Below are 15681 nucleotides of genomic sequence, written 5' to 3'. Positions count from 1 at the left end.
AGTAATACCCCCATGGGTGGAACTTCCAGTGACAGGGAGTCGGGGCCGAAGCGGTCAAGGAGTGGGGTATAAGGGGTAAAGAGGCAGAGTTAGGGTTTGTTTGACAGTAGGTCTCTTATACTATTACCAGACACACTTAGAGGCCCTTGCCTTTCGAAAGGGTGGCTTTGTAAATTTAGGATTAGGTGTTCTTGAACAAAAGTCCTTGGACATTTGGGACTTCACTTTCTTTTGAAGCTTGGAGAAGGTTTGCTTCAGGCACATGAAGATCCGTTTGAGAACTGGAACTTTGTTCCTTGAAGGGGATGATGTCCTAGCTCTGGAGGCCTTTGGTGGCTTTGGAGGAGAAGCGTCAGGACTCCCAGTTGCTTTCTCCCCTGCTTGCGAAAGCCCTGTTGTACTTGTCGCAATGGACACCATCTTCGGTTGCTTGGTGGGAGCCCTTTTCCCCATTCCATCCTGCCTCTTGCTCCTGTCTGCTGGAAGGAGCCACAACACTGGCATCTTGTTGTGGTTGGATGATGCTGCAGAGTCTCCTGGAGTCCATCGCTGGGGAATTCCATGGGACGTTCTGGGCAAGTCAGCACCTGCAGAGTCAGCTGGTCTCTTCTGTAGAAGCTTACCGCACTTCTTGCAGACTCTGATAGGCTGCTGGTCCCTGAAGAGCTTTGAATTCACAATTCCATCGAACCCATGTGGAGCCGGGATGTCTCGAAGACCATGAAGCTCAGCAGATTCTTGTGTCTCCTCCTGAGTTTTCTTACCCTTCATCTTCCCTTGATGTGCCTTGCGGCACAGATGGCAGACTGAGACATGGCTCGCCAAGGGGTGGGAGCTGCTCAACATTTCCATCAGGTGATTGATCTGCAGGTCGTGTGCAGCCTGCCCAGCAATGAGAGAGTCAAGAATGGATCTTGGTAGCTGCCCAGAGCCTGGTGCCTCTGGGGCAACCTGGTGGCATTGGGTCCTGGGAAGATCTTTCCTGCTCTCACCAGCCTGTGCCCATGGCCTCAGGCAGGAGCCTTCACCGGAGATAACCTTCCTCTCCATGTGCAGCTCCAGCTTCTCTTCAGTCCCTTTGGTGCCACTCAAACTGGGAACGGGCTTTCTCAGCTCGCTCCCATCAATGTGGAGTGTCACAGCGAGCATCTTCTCTGTTATTACAGTTCCTGGAGGTGCCGATGTCAGATCCACCCCTGCTGGCAGAGTGGAGCGATCTGGGTTAGTTTGGTTTCCAGCTGTGCCATCACTCCTGCCCGTCTCCATGGTGGTATCTTCCACTGGTGTTGGAAGACGTGTGGAACAAGTCTGCTGCCTTCTGTCTGTGGGTAGGGCATGTCCATCCTCCAGCCAAATCTTACTGGGGGCCCTTAGAGGCAACAGAGGAGCTGTGGGAGGTTTCTGCGGGGAGAGGGGTAAGCCCTGCTCATGCTGGAGTCTCTTTGTGTTCAGGTGACAGTCCAGCTCCTCCAGGACTTCAAGGCTTAGGAAAGGGATCCTGCTCATGTTGAACTTCACCCTGGGGTCTCTGTCTGGTGGGCGCAGAGCAGGGGCATTAGGGATCATCTTGGCCAGTGACTCTGTGTATGGGGTAGGTGCCCCCAGTTGGCTCTGCAGATGCTTCTGTCTAATGTTGAAATCTAAGCCATGGGCTGATGTCTGGTCCAGACTCGTGATCTGCTCTCGCCGGTTTCGTCTGCTGTGGACAGGAGGCCTGGGGAGAGGCTGGTCTTGGATGGGATGAGTGGATCCTTCCCAGCCCGTGACAGCCATGATCTCCCTTGTGTGGCAGAGGGGCTCTGACCGAGCCACGGAGGCTTCTCTCAGGGAAAAGGAGCTGGGATTCCAGGGGAAAGAGGTGATGGATTCCATGGAGGAATCAGAGAACCGGCTCATGGCAAATGTCATCACACTCGGCCTGTGGGAGAGAGCAGACAGGGACAGATGGGACATGGCCCTGCTGAGCAAAGGCAAACCTTGGGCACAGCCGTCCAACTGTACTGCAATGGGGCAGTGTCTAGGCATGCATGGCACACCACGCTCTGACACAAGGACATCAACTGGAGAACGAAGGACTGCGAGAGGGAGCTGGCACCCATTTTATCGATAACGATAACCCCCTTGTCACAAGCACAGGTGCAGCACCAAGCACAATGGGGCCTTGAGCATGACTGGGGACCGAGTGCTCTTTTAATAGAAAGATTCTATTCTGTAACTCCTCTCTCGTTCTGGGAACTGCAGTGTCCTCTTTTTGTCTCAGCCCCGTGGCTAGGCCACTCAGCATTTCCTACTCTTCCAGGGTACAGTCCTTCAATTATCTCTCACTCCGACAGTGACCCAGATAGTCTTGCTTTTCAGTGCCCCACCCGTCTATGCCGTGCCCTCGGTGGCCGTTCGGGAAACCCGGGCCCGCAGTTTACACCTGGTTCCAGGCCAGGGACCCTCAACGCAGGAGTTTTGGGCTTTCCTCTCCCAGCCTTCACTGCTACTTCCCTGGACTGCTTCCTACTACTTCTGGTTCCCCTCCTTGCTCTGGGTGTACCAGCTCCAAACTGGGTGTACAAGCTCCAAACTGGTACTTCCCCCTCTTCCCAGGGAGGGACTGCTCTTTCCCAGCAGTAGCCCCTATCTCTTGCCAGCTTCCTGGCTTTATAGGCCCCGCCTATTCCTGCACAGCTGAGTCTGCTTGCAATCATTTCACTGCTCCCTGACTTTTCCTCTGGGTGCACCCTGTAGAGTTCACACGTCTCCCTGGCCACCTTAGCCCCTTCCAGTCCTGGGTGGGGTGGACAGCTCATCACAGAGCCTCCCACTCAAGACTGCTCCTCATGGGGGGAGGAGAGAAAGGTAGCACCTCCCCTGCCTCTCATGCAGCCAAGTGTACAGACTTTCCCTCTCTTTCTTTATGTCACCCACCATGAGTAGTTTCCCTTTCTCCCCCGTGCTGTCTCTCCGTTTCTGCTGCTGAGATTCCAGGTCTTGCACAACCTCTTGCAGGGTCTACGCTGCAGCTACTAGCCTCCCCTACAGTCGCTTCATTGCCCCATCGAGTACTCCAGCACCCTCGCTCTCAGGGTCTCAGTCCCCACTGTCTTGTGCATCACCTCGGCATTAATCCCTACCTGCTTAAGCTTCCTCCCCTGGGGGGGGGTCTCTCTGCTCCCCCCAGCCTCACCTGCCTTTTGGCTTTCACCACAACATCTACAGGTTCACTAGGGGCCTCTCTTTCTCCTTTTCTTTTCTTTCTTCAGGTCTTTGCCTTTGTCTTGACTGTCTTTCTTTCCCCTTGGGGACTGTTCCCAAAGTACGGACCCTTTTGGCAGCGTTCAGCTGCTTTACAGTCTCGTTCTAGCCCCCTTGGGGTACTCATCCTGCATAATCTAGATCTGATCCCTTACATCAGGGCTGACCGTCAGGTACAGTCTCTCTCACAGTCCCCTGACATCAGGGTGACTGTCTCATACAACGCTTCACTCAGTCTACAGTCCTCTGCACAATCCCTTTCCCACAGAGGTGACCGAGTACCCGCATTTCCCACCACATTGTCACAGGGGGCACCCCTCATTGCTTCTCTGGTGCCTCCTCCTGGTCACTCCGTGGATGGGCTCTCGAGGTCAATGCCCCTTCCCATGTCGCACACCATCACTCCGTCTCTCTCTTGGGAGTGCAGCTACTCTCTCGTTTCAGGAACCTCAGTCTTCATGACTCAGCCCGCTGGCCCTGTCTCTCAGCGTTTCTCCCCTTTGGGGTACAGTCCTTCAATTCTCTATGATTCTTGCAGTGACCCAGGCAGGCTTCCCGTTCATTGTCCTTCCGGTCTGTGCCACGCCCTCAGTAGCTGGTAGGGGAACCTGGGCCTGCCCTCTACTCCCGGTTCCAGTCCAGGGACCCTACAGCCAGGAGTTCTGGGCTTTCCTCTCCCAGCCGTCTCCGCTTCTTCCCTGGACTGCTTCCTGCTACTCCTCGTTCCCCTGCTGGGTGTACAACCTCCAAACACTCCCCCTTCTTCCCAGGGAGGGACTGCCCTTTCCCAGCGGCAGCCTCCGTCTGTTGCCAGTTTCCTGGATTTATAGGCCTGGCCTACTCCTGCCCAACTGAGCCTACCTGCAATCAATTCCCTGCTCCCTCACCTCACTTTCACTGGTGTCTCACCTTGGAAGCTAAAGCCTCTTAGAGGCTTTTTCCCTGTTATTTTAGGATCCTGGAGTATCTGGTTTTCTCTGCTCCCTCCTCTCTACATTCACTATCCCCTCCCACCCAGACCCCTGTCTGGTGCCCCCCATTCAGTTGCCTTACGGTATCAGAACTTCATCCAGGTATCTGGCCATGTACTGTACCCTCCTCTCATCCAGCCTGAGGCTGTCAGCCAAGGTGAGCTTCTCCAGGGGCACGCGGCAGCTGTGGAACAGAGAGAGCAGATAGTTCAGTGCAGACCCTGCTCTCAGGCCCTCTTTCACCCAGAGGTGCGGCACTGACAGGCTCCCTGTCCCATTCTCCACTGAGGCAACCTCTTCCCCTGCAATACCCAGGCCTTGGATGTTCTGGTTTTGGGTTAGCTGGATTCTTAGGTGATCCCTGTAGAGTGCTGAGAAGGTGACAGTGTGTCCTGCTGGCAGCGTATGTGTCATGTCCCTTCCGCACAAGCTAATCAACAAATAGGAATATGGCCTGCTGCAGCTACCAACTAATGCACCTACCTCCTTAGCTCAACGAGGTGCTTTATGCTGCAGAGCTGAAGGTCCAAGGTTGAAGTCCAACTGGGAACGCATGCTGGGGGACTGGAGGTGGGGGTGGTGGAGGGGCCATTACAGAAGTGCTGCCGGATCCCTTTCACCCTACTCACCGTACAAGAAAGGCCAGCCTTCCTCCCTGAACTCTCCACCTCACCTCCCAGGTGTGCACAGGGCTGCTCCCAGAAAACGTTTTCTCCCGCTCTTGCAGGGGAGGATGGTCCAGTCCAGTAGACACAATCTACCGCCCCTCCCCCACTCCAGATTAAATGAGCCACATGATGCTTGAAGAAGGGAATGACCCGCTGTATGATGCATGGGGGTGGATAAGAGATGGCAGCTTCTGCTGGGTGAGAATGAATTTCATGATTCTAAAGGAGAATAGGTGCTTGCCTGGTATACAGGTCGGGGCAGGGGAGGGATTACTAGGGCTACTACCCCTGAGTGGGGATGAATTGCATGACGCTAAAGGAGGGGACTGAGCCACTGCAGATTTATGGAGGGGGGCATTGCTTACCATGTCTCTAGGGATGCACAAGCCTCCTCCATCTCTTTCTCACGACGTCCAAAAGCTGCCAGAAGTGAGACATAAGGGAGACATTGAGCTGCTTGGCCACCCTTTGCTTCCTAGCACCCCAGAGCCCCAGATTTCAGGGGCAGCGTGTGAACGGAGCCCCAGCCAGTGCCTCTGCATGACTCTGGGCATGTCTGTGCCTTCACAGGAAGAGGGGAGGCAAGTGGGGGAATAGACCCGATTTCTCTGCTTTGCATGGGGCCCAAGTCTGCCACCACAGCTGTGGGGACAGGGACTGCTTACCTTTCTTTTTCTTCTTTTTGTGTCTGCGCCTTGTCTTCCTCTGAGAAGCCTGCCACACACAGAAAAAGCAGCAGGGTTAGAGAGAACTCCTCAATAAAACTGGGATAACAAGGAGCCAGAGGGGATTGCCATGTGGGGCCAGAGGAAAGTTTTTCCTTCTGGGAGAGTATTGCACTCTGAGGCATCATGGGTAGGCATTGTGCTTTCCTATGATTCAGCCCATATAGGGCACACAGCACAGCCCATGACAGGGGTCACTGGAATAATCCAAGTTTCAGAGTAGCAGCTGTGAGCTGTAGCTCATGAAAGCTTATGCTCAAATAAATTTGTTAGTCTCTAAGGTGCCACAAGTACTCCTTTTCTTTTTGGAATAATCCAGGAGTTGGAGAAACAGGGATTGCTGGTACCAGGAGCCTGCAGAGTTTATCAGCGTTGAAGGAGAGAGCCTGCAAAGTTCTCCCTCCTGCAGAGATTCTAAAATTCTGCAGTTTTAAGGAGTGCAGGGTATGCAACGAACCACAGATACCAGCCCCCGAATTCAGACCTTGGGGGAGAAATCTGACATCTGGACAACAGTGATTCCTATTTCCATATTTAGGGAATGCATGATATAGGGGTTTTATCTGCATGCATTTGCGATAGCCATGCTACTCCTGAGTGGTGAAGCCAGGAATGGGTTATGCAAATTCTCCCAAACAAGTGCTGATATAACCCCTATACCATCCTTAACGGCAGCTGTTTTAAACGAAAAGAAAACAGTTTGGCGTGAGTTCAGCCCACTTGCCTGGGAGCTGCTGAGCTCTAATGGCCTCTTCATGGTGACCTTAGGATCATTATCAGGACCATTTGGGTCAGTGGTGCTGGTTCTGGTGCCCAGTCCTAGGCTAGTCCTGCAGGGAGGGGTGGCATCTGACCCGGAGGCTGGAGAAAGCTGCAATCTCACATTTGAGGCTGCTGCTTCTTCTTCTTAGCGTATGCACAAGGTGCCTCAAGTGGCACGTGAGCAGGATTCATCAATGAATTTGGTCTGTTGGTTGGATCATTGGCTTCCCCGGCCCGGCCTGGGTACCGCTGGGGTCAGGGAGTGCAATGTGAACATTGATCCATGCCCCCCGAGGCTGCCGAAATGCCATTTGTCAAAGGAATAGCAGTGCTGTTGCTGGGTCTGGTTCTCTGCCCACCACAGCAGCAGTCACTGGGATATGGTGCCTTGTAGATCCCACTCTTGGCACCACACCTGCCAGCCCCCAGCGGGTTGATGAAGGTCTGCCAACTTCAGGCTTCAAACACTTCGCTACATACGCACTGCAGGTCTTATTTCACCCTCTTGAGGCATTAACTCACAACAAAGTGTCCCTGGTTGACCGGGGACTGTTATGACAGTGCTAAGAAGACCAAGCACCCTGAGTTGAGAGAGCATCACTCTGCCCAGCTCTGGGTCCTTTCTGTAGGACAAGTATTCTCAACCCAGGCCCAGACTGAGTGTGCTTCTTTCTGTGAGCAAGGACTTCTCCCATGGCTCAAAATCTTCCTTTTAAGGAGCTTCTGACCCAGACCCAGCTCTCATCAGGGACCATCCCTTTGGGGTGTGGAAGATACTCTCCCTGCATTCCAAAGCACTTTAACCTCCTCTTCTGGGGACAATGGGCAAGGGTGGGGCACCCTGTCATGAGTTGAAATGGGAGGGTCCAAAATGATTAAAGGCCTGGAAAGACTCCTCTATACAGAGAGAGATTGAAAAGACTGGGACAATTTCAAGAGGGAACATGCTAGAGGTGTAAAATCATTCACAGATTCATAGCATTTAAGGCTAGAAGGGACCATTCGATCATCTAGTCTGACCGTTTGAATCACACAGGCCAGAATATTTCATCCTGTATGGAGTCCTATCACTTGAGTTTGACTCAAAGAATGGTTTCGAGAAGGCACTCCCGATTCACCCTCGAGTACTGCGGGAACTCGGATATGAAATTGCAGAACTACTAACTGTGGTACTTAAGCTATTGCTTAAATCATCCTCTGTATGAGATGTCTGAAGGGTAGCTAATGTGATGCTGATTTTTAAAAAAGGTTCCAGAGGCGATCCTGGCAATTGCAGGCCAGTGAGCTTTGTTTCAGTACAAGGCAAATTGGTCGAAACTCTGGTAAAGAACAGAATTATCAAATACATCGATGAACATGATTTGTTGGGGAAGAGTCAACACGACTTTTGAAAAGGGAAATCCTGCCTCACCAATCTCCTGGAATTCTTTGAGGGGGGTGTGATGGGTTGGACCCCCCATTGTGGGGTGCCACCTGATCTACTGGGGTCCCACTGAGCCCATCTCTTCCACCAGCCTGGTCTCCCTCACCCTGTCCTGCTGCACACACATACTGGCAGGGACACACCCAGCTGTAGGATCACGCAGAGTATGCAAGCAGCTCTCTTTGGGAAGACTCAGCTCGGTGATTGCCCAGCACTCAGGTGCACGCACCCTCAGGAGTGTAAACCAAAATTATATTGTCTTGCGCTGTACAGAGATCTAAACAACGTAAGCTCATGACATTCTCTCCCTCCCTCAATGTGCAGGAAGATATGCATAGCTGCCCCCAGCCCCGCCAGTTATGAATTGCACAAACTGGTTTTTAGAAGAAACCAAAAATAAGTTTATTAACTACAAAAGGTAAATGTTAAGAGATTAGAAGGGCTAGCAAACAGATCAAAGCAGAATACTGAGCAAATAAAACAAAACACACCACCTAGGGTTAATACGCGAAATTAACTGCTTAATAGAAAGTACATTCTCACCCTAAATGTTGTTTCTCACCTGGGCTCAGCCCCTGCCCTTCTCCCCCACAGTTTAGTTTCTTTCTTTCACCAGGTGTTTTCAGCAGTCTTCCTTTTTGAGCAGGGAGGTGGTGGACAAGAACCCAGATTAACTCCAGTCCAAAAGCCTTAAATAGGATTTGGATAGGACAGGAATCCTTTGTCTCGCAGTTTGACCCCCCACTCCCTCCTAGTGGACAAATACCACCAGTCCATAATGATGCTCAGTACCAGGTGACATGATCAAATGACCCTGCAGTGTCAAAGCAGCATCCCAGGAAACTTCTCAGGAAGGAGGAAGATTCGTATCTTCCAAGTCCTATTGTCCTTCCTAATGGCCCATCCAGGCTGACTCCCTACTGTTTGGTGGGCATTCCCCTGGTGCAAGCACTTTTGTAATTGATACATAGCTCATATTCCTGACTTCAGATACAGAAATGATACATCCACACAAAAAGGATAATCACATTCAGTAAATCATAACCTTTCCAATGATATCTCACACGACCCATATTGCAAAGAACATAAATTAGTTATGCCACATTCATCTAACAATATTTCTATGAAGAATATGGGGCGTCACAGGGGTGAACAAGCATGTGGAGAAGGGCGATCCAGTGGATCTAGTGGACCTCAACTTTCAGAAAGTTTTTAAGCAAAATAAGTTGTTATGGGAGAAGAGGGAAGGTCTTCTCATGGACCAGTAACTGGTTTAAAGATAGGAAACAAAAGGTAGGAAGAAATTTTGAGTTTATAAAGAGAGATAAATAGCAAGGTCCCCCAAGGATCTGTACTGGGACCAGAGATGTTCAACATATTCATATGTGATCTAGAAAAGGGGGGAAACAGGGAAGTGGCCAGACTGGCAGATGATACAAAACTAAAGCTAGTCCAATCCAAAGCTGAATATGCCCTCCCTTTTCTAGATGTATAACTCTGTTTTGGGCTGTGTGAACATTCATTTTGTTTGAATGGGCCCCATTTGCCAAACAACCTCTCCAGAACTCTCTGTGTGACTGCCCTGTCCTCATCGACCATTGACCATTCTGCCAATCTTCGGGTCATCAGCAAATTTTTATCAGCAGCAGTTTTATAGTTACTTCCAAGTCATTGATAAAAATAGTGACTAGCATCAGACTGGGTACTGATCCCTGCAGAGCCCCATTAGAAACACCCACATTTGAGGAGCCCGTTGACAATTACTTTTTGAGATCTGCCAGTTAGCCATTAGCCTGTACTCAATCCATTAAACCTGTGCTCCATTGATATTGTATAGTTCTAATTTTTTAATCCAAATGTCCTGCGGTACTTGAATGCATAAAGAGGGGAATCTCAAGTTGGAGAAGAGAGGTTAAAAGCCTGTGTCCAGTTCTGGTGTCTAACATTCAGAAAGGATGTTGCTAAACTGCAGAGGGTTCAGAGAAGAGCCAAAAGAATGATTAAAGGATTAGAAAACATGCCTTGTAGTGATAGACTCTAGGAGCTCAGTCAATCTCGCTTAAAGAGGTTAAGGGTGGTTTGATTAAAAGGCTATAAATACCGACATGGGGAACAAATAATTACAAATGGGCTCTTCAGTCTAGCAGAGAAAGGTCTAACATGGTCCAATGGCTGGAACTTGAAACTAGACAAATTCAGACTGGAAAAAAGGCGTATATTTTTAACGGTGAGAGTAATTAACCATTGGAACAATTTCCCTAGGTCCTGGTGGATTGATTCTCCATCACTGGCAATTTTTAAAATCAAGATTGGATATTTTGATAAAAGATATGCTCTAGAAATTACAGTGGGGAAGATCTTTGGCCTGTGCTATGCAGGAGGGTCAGACTAGAAGATCACAATAGGCCCATCTTGCCTTGGAATCTATGAAAAACAACACCTTACAAAAGTCTAAGTTTGTCACATCTCTGTTTGACATGACCCATTTTCCATAAAACATCGTTAACCTCCTTTAGATATATTCCCGTCCTTTAATTCTTTAGCGATTGAATCCTGTATCCCTTTGCCCATTATTTCAGGCTAACTGGCCTATAATAAGCCGGGTCAGCCTCCCATACCTTTTTGAATATTGACAAAACATGAGCACACTTCTAGCCTTCTGGAATTCCCTCAGGAATCCTAAATTGGTTAAAAAGTAAGGTCAGTGGGCCAATAACCTCGTGAACCAGCTCTTTGAGGACTCTTTGGTGTAGATGATCCGAGCCTGCTGATTTAAAAATACTTATGTTTGGTTCTGCATTCAGCTGGCATCAGTCCAGCATTTCCATCTCTCGAGGATTCTCACTTACCTCCGATCTGGCGAGGCTCATCACAGCATGAAAGGCAAGAAACAGCACCGTGCATCTCAGGATCGTTAGGCAGGAAGCCCAGTTGAAATATAGGAGGAGTGAACTAATTTCCCAGGGTTCAGACACTAAGAACCACAGATACTCTCAAACCAGCAACAAGTACCCAGGCTACACCTGACTGCAGCTTGCTGCTCTGGCATCAGGCAGGTGCTGATGTCGTCTCTAGGTCAGAATGGGGCTGCCCTCCTGCAATCTCCCTCTCGCCTGTGAGCTGTCAATGCCGTACTTACATCAGGAGATAGGATGGGGCAACCGCCCCAGGGGGCTGAGCTGCTGAGCTCAGAATAAGGCAGGAGAGAGGGCATCCGATTTCCCAGGAAAACCCTGGGTCTTCTCCGAGCTTTACGACTCTCAAGCCCCTAGGCAAGGGACATTTTCCCCCTTGTTGTTGGAACTCATAAAACCCCTGTGACTGAGGCAGAATCTCCCAGCCTGAAGCGAGAAGCAGCCCTGAAGTGATTACCTAGCGCTACGAGTGCAGACAAACTTTCACGGTATCGCCAGCCCAAGCATTCCAAAACCATGAGTTGGGCCCCACCAAAATCATGAGAGTGGCTTCAAAATAATGAGCTCTTCCAAAAAAATTCCTCTGGGGAACTCTTCATTTGCCTGCTGGTGTCTAAGCCGCTAGGATGCATTCAATTCACATCCTCCAGCTTCTCTTTGCAGCCATGAGGGCTTGAAAATGGTTAACAAATAAACTAAAAAGCAGAGATTCTCAAATAATTCACTTGACTCCAGGCCTGGAAGCTTTAGGAAAAGCACCCTCTATCATAAGAAAATAAAGAGCCCTAGCTCTTATCTAACATGTTCAATCAGTAGATCTCAAAGCACTTTACAAAGGAGGCGTGGAACATTCGCCCCCTTTTAGAGATGGGAAACTGAGCCACAGAGAAGAGCAGTGACTTGCCCAAGATCACCCAGCAAGACAGTAGCAGAGCCAGGACTAGCACTTAAGCCTTCTGAGTTCCATCTAGTGCTCTATCCACGAGGCCACAGTGCATTTGAAGTAAGGGGTCATAGTCAGTACATTCCTGTGGTGGTTAGTCTGGGCTCTTCCAATCACCATTATTTTCTCCTTCTCATAACACAAGAACTCAGGGTCACCACATGAAATTAAGAGGCAGCAGGTTGAAAACAAACAAAAGGAAGTATTTCTTCACACAATGCACAGTCAACCCAAGGAACTCTTTGCCAGAGGCTGTTGGGACGGCCAAGGCAATAACAGGGTTCAAAAAAGAATGAGATAATTTCATGAAAGATAGGTCCATCAATGGCTATTAGCCAAGATGGGCAGGGTTGCCACACCACGCTCTGAGTGTCCCTAGGTTCTGTTTGCCAGAAGCTGGGAATGGGCGACAGGGGATGGATCACTTGATGATTCCCTGTTCTGTTCATTCCCTCTGAAACACCTGGCATTGGCCACTGTCGGAAGACCGGAGACTGGGCTCCATGGACCTTTGGTCTGACCCAGCGTGGCCGTTCTTCTGTTACAGCTCTTCAGTCTCCTTGATACCTGTGATGTCATAATCCTGCTCAGTTCTCCAGCCTTCCATGGCGTCTGGGTGGAAAGACAGGGGAGATGTCACCTCGTGAGCTGGGTCTGTAAGAGCAACCTGTGTTCAGGCAGAGAGGGGCTCCTGGGAGAGCAGAGTCAGTGCTCCGTTAAAGAGCTGGAGACAAGGGCCTGGCCTGAGTGTAACCCACCAAACTTTGATTACACCCGTACCCATAATAATTCCACGTTAGTGCAGGGCTAGTGAGCAGGTTCAGTCTGTTCTGACAGCGGAAATCCCACCTGTGGAGAACAACACAAATATGCAGATTGGGGCAGTTGGGGATGCCAGTCACCTGAGTTGCTCAGATTTGGAGGAAAGACACCACAGTGCAGTAAAGCTGCTCAGACTAAACAAAAAAATACTTCCCTTTATAAGAAGACAATTTGTGGGTCAACTAAGACGCCTCATAAATCTAAACATGCTCTTATCATTACAGCAATACAGCACCTAGTGGTCAAAGAAAAATAATATCCAGCAAACAGATTTCTTCACTACTGAAAGGTACACGGGCCACTAAGCCTATGCATTTGAAGCATGCGCTGCTTATTTGGCATTTATGTCCTCACACCCTCCTGAGCTGAGCAAGCAGCAAGGACCCTGTTCTTTGAATGGGCTGGGATCCTTCTCCTGGCAGTTCTCAACTTGCTGCAGGTAGTCAAAGCAGGCCTGCGAACATCAGTCCTCAGGGCAGGGATCTTCACCGCCCCTCCGGTACGGCTGTCTGCCTCTGGAGGTGGCTGAAGTGGGGGAACAGGTTGGCACCCCCCTTTTTTTCAATTTGGGAGTGGAAGTGGCCCTCCGCCCTTTTAGATGCCCTTCTGAGCATGTGTGACCCAAAGCAGCCCTCTATTCACACCCTACATGCTATGGTAAGAATCTTTGTACAAAATATGCCTTGTGAGGTACCATTTGAAAAGGAACAACTCTCTGGTCAATAAGATCATGATGCAACATCACATATAGAGTTATGAGTTCCCCCTCTACGACATTACTTGTGAAAACTCAACAGCCCCTCCTTGGCAAACGCTATGAAAGATGTCTGTCCTAAGCAAAGGAATGGGGGTTTATACAAGCAGCAAACAGGGTCCTCAAGAAAGCAGGTGAAGGAGATGGTGCAGAACAGGGCAATTTACATTTCAGCAAACACAAGTGGGGGGAGAAAAGAAGAGCACATGTGATGTTGACAGACCCTGGTTATTGGCAGGCAGGATCAAACCTGGGACCTCTGGAGCTTAGTACAGGAGCCGCTACCGCATGAGCTCAGAGCCGACTGGCTGTTAGCTAAGGCTGTAGAGCAGACTCATTTCACTGTCTCTAAATGGTCTCGGTGCCACGCGAGAGGACAGAACACCACACCCAGGAGGTGTGCGGGTTACATACTTCCCCTCGCTGAGGAAGCACGTCCCGAGCTCAGAGACTTCCTGGTTGAAATCCCAGACGAGCCCCCACTTGTACCCTTGACAGACCCCTGTTGGCGGCGAGCGGGATTGAACCTAGGGCCTCTGGAACATACTGCATGAGTCTCTACCGCATGGGCTAAAAGCCAACTGGCTCTGAGCTGAGGCTGTACCGCAGACTCATTTCATCTCTCGCTCAGTAAGTGGTCTTGTTTCCACTAGATGGGACAGGACACCTCACCCAGGAGCTGTGTGGGTTACACATGGAGCCTTCACCACCAGACTTCAGGTCGCCTTCCTCACAGCTTGGATAAACTTTGCTTTGAGGGGTATCCTGTAGAACAGTGGCTCTCAACCTTTTCCGTCTACTGTGCCCCTTTCCGGAGTCTGATTTGTCTTGTGTACCCCCAAGTTTCACCTCACTTCGAAACTACTTGGTTACAAAATCAGACATAAAATACAGATGGGTCACAGCACACTCTTACTGAAAAATTGCTGACTTTCTCCTTTTGTCTGTACGAAACGTTAGTTTGTACTTATTTCGCTCGTGCTTTTTATGTAGCCTGCTGGCAAACAAGGCAAAGATCTGCAGGAGTTACTGTATTCCCAAGCAGACCTCTGTCCACCCCGTACCCCTGTCTAAACCACTGCTTTAGAAGAATCAACTTCCAAGAGTCAATGGACTATAAAAGGAAGGGGCAGACAACCCCACATTCTTTCACCTAAGAAAACAAAAACACCAGCACCTTTGGGCCCCTGGAAGAGACCCTGAGCAAGGGGAGAGACAGTCCCCATTTTGCTGCGAGACTGTGGATGAGAGAAACCATCTTGAACGGAGCCTGTGTCTAGCTAGACTAAGTTTTAGACCTTTAAAAGTGTCGCTTGTTTTGTTTTATTTGTAACTCTTTCTATCTGCATTCCTTATACTTGACTTCGATGACTCCTATCTAGGTTTTGTTAATAGACTCATTTCAGTTTTACCCTAAACTCAGGGCTGCGTTTCAAGGGAAGGGTCTAGTTACCCCCAGTTAAGTTAATAAGCTATGAAGGGCTTTGGTGTCTTTAAAGGAAGAAACAAACCATATGATTTCTCTGAACTGTCCACGGGTTGAGGAAAATCCAGGACTGGGCGCTTGATTTGGAGCCCTGCAGCACAAAACACCACCTCTTAAGCTAGAGCAGTACCTCCGTCAGCTGGCTCCAGGACACCACCCACACTGGTCTGCTTTGACCATGGTGGAGAAATAATATTTATCGCTATGTTAAAAGAGTAATAGGTAAAGCAAAGCGTCACTCCCCGAACTCCTGCTTTTAATACACTCCTCTGGAAACGACTAACCCTCTTTTAATTGGATTTGAATTTTGCAGAGACAGAATGATGTACAAACCCGGCTGAAAGGATCCCTTACCATGACTCTGAACAACCTTAGTCCTATGAATTAGGGGGTTTTAACCCCATTTGATGGCTCTTCCCCAACCTCAGATCTCAACTGTAGGGTCATCTCTTATTTCCGTATGTTGCTTTTTATTAAACCCCACACCTGGGGCTGGATATTTAGGTAGCCACATGAAATGGGTTGGAGGGTTTGGGGGAACCAGGGCCCCACTGTCCCCTCCCAGTTATTTGTGGGCTGAAGCCAGCCCCTGTAATCACGGGTCTCCCATCCCCAGAGCAGGAGCCAGGGGGAGGAGCACGAGGACGATGGTGGGGGAGACATCTTCACAGCCTCCTGGTCCCAAAAGGATGGCACCAAATTCTGCTTTCTACCTTTGCACTCTGGAGACTCTTTCCTCTCTGCTGATTAGCTGTTTGTGGCAACATCCTCTGAACCATCTCCCGCAGACAGTCTCACTCTCCTGCCCTCCCTGGTCCTCCCTCCTCCCTTCCCTCCTCATAATTCCCCGTCCCTATGCTGCCATGTCCCTTTCTTCCAGGGCTGGATTAACTTTTTGTGGGCCCAGCGCCAATCATATTTGTGGGCCCCCCTGGGGAATGAAGAGGCCAGAGACAAGAGCACAGCGGG

Source organism: Caretta caretta, chromosome 3 (genome assembly GCF_965140235.1).
Source record: "Caretta caretta isolate rCarCar2 chromosome 3, rCarCar1.hap1, whole genome shotgun sequence".
NCBI classification, from domain to species: domain Eukaryota; kingdom Metazoa; phylum Chordata; order Testudines; family Cheloniidae; genus Caretta; species Caretta caretta.
This window is presented reverse-complemented; position numbering follows the sequence as displayed.